Source organism: Dendrobates tinctorius, unplaced genomic scaffold (assembly GCF_039654945.1).
Source record: "Dendrobates tinctorius isolate UK_male_01 unplaced genomic scaffold, ASM3965494v1 ptg000055l, whole genome shotgun sequence".
In the NCBI taxonomy this organism is placed as follows: Eukaryota; Metazoa; Chordata; class Amphibia; order Anura; family Dendrobatidae; genus Dendrobates; species Dendrobates tinctorius.
This window is the reverse complement of record NW_027361723.1, coordinates 522400-526292: the sequence shown is the minus strand read 5'-3', so window position 1 is coordinate 526292 and position 3893 is coordinate 522400. Positions and strand designations below refer to the sequence as shown.

Below are 3893 nucleotides of genomic sequence, written 5' to 3'. Positions count from 1 at the left end.
GTCGCCCGGTGGCATTTCCTGAAGGAGAATTAGTTGCATTATTCCTCACGCCTGTGCAATGCTGGTAGCCCTGACCTCCTATGGGGCATGATCTCATTACTTTGTGTTACAGAATGGCGGCATTTACCTTCTCTCCAATCTACGGGGCTGCGACAGCGACCGACTCTACTATGATGGCTGCTCGATGATCTCGATCAATGGAGACATCGTAGCTCAAGGCTCACAGTTTTCTCTTGAAAATGTGGTAAGATAAAGAATATTAATATGGGGTATTCTTATAAGGAGATTTTTAGGGTGACTCTAATTTGAGAGACACAACCAGGAGGGCAGGCGGTAGAGCGGCTGAGTCGGTGTTGTAATACCGGAGGCCTTTATAGGAGCGCTGAACAGTTGACTCGGCATCGGGACCAGTTGGGGTTATTTTTTGGTAGGAGACACCTTTTAAAGAGACCATAAACCTATAACCTACTTTTTTAATGAATGGAAGGTGGGCTCTTTTTTGATACCCTCATCTATTAGCCAGAGCACCTACAAAGAGCCTCTTGTTCTGGAGGACTCAACATGTCCGTGCATTATTGGAAGTATGTAATGCCTCATTTCCCCTCTGGGGGCGCTGCATTGGAAAGGATGATCAGACTACAGTTGATTGCAGGGGGACACCTCTAACGAAAAAGGTGTTTTCAAAGTGGACAAGTGTGACTTATATACGACATAGACCACAAACAAATCATTCATACGAACCTTGATGTCATTTTCACGCAAGTGAAAACTATTTTTTTTTTGCAGGAGTTTAAAGGGGTTTTCCAATTATTAAAAAAAAACATGCAGCAGACTCTTAAAATATATATATAAAAAAAAAAATCTCACACTTGCCTTAGGCTGGTTTCACATTAGCGTTTTTTAGCGCAGCGCATCGTGCGCTATCGGTCGCATGCGCTCCTATGTTTAACATGGGGGGCACATGGTCTTGCGTTTGCACGCGTCCGTATGCGTTTTCTTGCGCATGCGTTTTTTCGTCGTGTGCGCCTAGGCGCGCCAGACGCAACCTGTTGCATGTTTGGGTCCGCCGAAAGACATAAAAAAATGCATGCACACGCTTGGGCACGGAATGCGACAAAATAACGCATTACAGTCTATGGGAACGCAGACGTGCGCATGGACACGTTCGTCAGGCGTACGCATGGACACGTTCGTCAACGTTTTAGTGCGCATGCGTTTTTGGCGTAAAAATGTGTAGACACTGGTTTTAACCCCTAGAGAACGAATGCGCATAAAAAACACAAATGCATGCAAAAACGCATGATGTGTTTTTTTGCATGTGTTTCTATTGCGCACGATGCGCTGCGCAAAAAAATGCTAATGTGAAACTGATCACTTCCAACCTCCTTCCAATGCTGCGCAGGTCCCCTGCGGTCTCTGTGGCTCATCTCCTGTCCAGGATGGGCATGCGACTTCTGCAGCCAATCACTAACTGCACGTCACTGCTGAGGCTCCTGATTGGCTGCAGCGGTCACATACGGATTCTGAACCTGGAAGAACTTCATAAATTGCTGGGTGATCTGGGCATTAGGAGAGGAGCATCGGGGATCGTTAAGGTGAATATGAGCCAGATGTTAAAATAAGAGCGGAAAACCCCTTGAACATTTAATTTAGGATAAGGTATTAAAATTGACCTAGTGGGGGTCTGACTCCCAGGAATGGGTTGGTGGGCCGACTCCCTGCCCCTGAGCTTCAGTGCGGTATAGCTCAGGAAATCTGCAGCGGTTCCTCCACCTGTGATTTTACTTTTGGCTTTGGATGCAAAATGTGAACTGTTTTGATCGCTTTTGTCCTTGATCCCACAGGAAGTTCTCACGGCCACGTTAGACTTGGAAGACGTCCGCAGTTACAGGGCTCACACGTCATCTCGCTGCATTTCTGTAAGAGACTTCTCAGTTTGCCTCAAATCTAATATTAATCAAAACGTCACCTATTGTCTTGAAGACTAGGAGTTAAATGTTAATATCTCAATATAATAATATATATTTTTACTGTGATACGGGCAGATTTCACATGCTCTATAATTTACTCCGTATTTTAGTTGATCCCCCATTCACTTGAATAAGCATGAGCTGCAGTACCAGACACAATCTACAGACAAAAGTGGCGCTGTTTCTGAACCAAATAAGTCATTCTTTGTCATATTGTGCAGGCGAGCAGAGTGCCCCCTTTTCACAGAATACATGTGGACTTCTCGCTGTCCTCCTTTGATGATGTATGTACCCTCACTTCTGAGCCAATCCAGTGGAAGTACCACACCCCTGCGGACAAAATAAGGTATCAGGAATTCAACCATTGGAGGAGAGGTGACATTTTGCAATTTTTATTCATTCACAATTGTGGTTGTGATTTCAGCCTTGGACCTGCGTGCTGACTCTGGGATTATTTACGACGCAGTAAACAGGTAGAGTATATTTGGAGGTGCAGTCCAGAGCCCCCCATTAGCAGCAGTCTGGGGTCTCCCTATAACGGCAGTCCGGAGCCCCCCTATAACGGCAGTCCGGAGCCCCCCTATAACGGCAATCCGGAGCCCCCTTTTAACGGCAGTCCAGAGCCTCCCTTTAGCAGCTGTCTGGGGTCTCCCTACAATGGCAGTCCGGAGCTCCCTTATAACGGCAGTCCGGAGCCCCCTTATAACGGCAGTCCAGAGCCCCCCTATAACGGCAGTCCGGAGCCCCCCTATAAGGGCAGTCCGGAGCCCCCCTTTAGCAGCTGTCTGGGGTCTCCCTACAATGGCAGTCCGGAGCCCCCTTGTAACAGCAGTCCGGAGCCCCCCTATAGCAACAGTCTGGATGAGTGTGTGGCTGAGATGTGACCTCCCTTTATTCCATGTAATGCATTTGTAGCCCACCCTGTGACTTCTCTTGCCTTTCAGGGGGGCTTCCTGCTTCCTCTCAGCGGTGGGGTGGACAGCTCGGCAGTGGCCTGCATTATGTTCTCCATGTGCCGTCTCGTCTGTCAGGCCGTGGCTGCCGGCAGTAAGTCACACGTGGGATATTTTATTACATTCAATGGTTTTTCTTTAATCTTTTACCCATTTCTGATATTTTTCGAAAGATGACGACGTTCTGTCCGATGTCCGTCAGGTGGTCGGTGACGCCGCGTACAATCCCCGGACACCCCAGGATTTGTGCAGTCGCCTCCTCACCACCTGCTACATGGCCACCGAGAACTCTTCACGTGAGACATGGGAGCGGGCCGGCATGTTGTCCCAACAAATAGGCAGGTACTTTTGGGCTTTCCGAAACCACATTAAAGGGGGATTGTATTCTAGGATATCCCTTTATGACCCCACTTGATGCTGAAAATAAATGGGACCTGTCCTTCAGTTTTCCCTGCGCACTGGGTGTTTCCGCTAAATGGGGCCACGCTGCAGGGGGCGCAGTGCTCTATCAGTGTCGTGGCCCCTCTATTCTCATTTTCTATGAGGTTAACACTAATCACAAGTCATGTAATGCTGCCAGGTATGTTGGCAGATTTGGGGCGCAGTTTTCGCCATCAGCCCTATAACTTGCCAGCCTTTCTGATTATGTTCGATGCTTTTGTATCTTCAGTTACCACCTGACCCCGAACATTGATGCTGCTGTTAAAGCCGTGATCGGGGTATTCACGATGGTGACTGGCAAAGCTCCTCAGTTCCGCGTCCACGGCGGGAGCAGCCCGAAGAATCTGGCACTGCAGAACGTTCAGGTAATGGGTAGAACAATTAATAATCGTCTTATTATCACGTTCCTCCTTTCGGTTACACCCCGTCCTGTCCCGTCTCTCTCCAGGCTCAGATACGGATGGTGGTCGCCTACTTATTCGCTCAGCTCAGTCTTTAGACGCGAGGTTTGCCTGGTGGTCTGCTGGTT

General features: G+C 48.3%; 2 long non-coding RNA genes across 2 annotated transcripts; both read left to right on the top strand.

Annotated features, from left to right (window-relative positions):
* Positions 1-116: 116 nt before the first annotated feature.
* LOC141091711 (uncharacterized) lies at positions 117-2307 on the top strand. Its single transcript, XR_012232554.1, has 3 exons — positions 117-244; positions 1845-1919; positions 2192-2307. It is a non-coding gene; the product is annotated as an uncharacterized lncRNA (long non-coding RNA).
* An 82-nt stretch (positions 2308-2389) lies between these two features.
* LOC141091712 (uncharacterized) lies at positions 2390-3226 on the top strand. Its single transcript, XR_012232555.1, has 3 exons — positions 2390-2443; positions 2915-3017; positions 3097-3226. It is a non-coding gene; the product is annotated as an uncharacterized lncRNA (long non-coding RNA).
* The last annotated feature ends 667 nt before the right edge of the window (positions 3227-3893 follow it).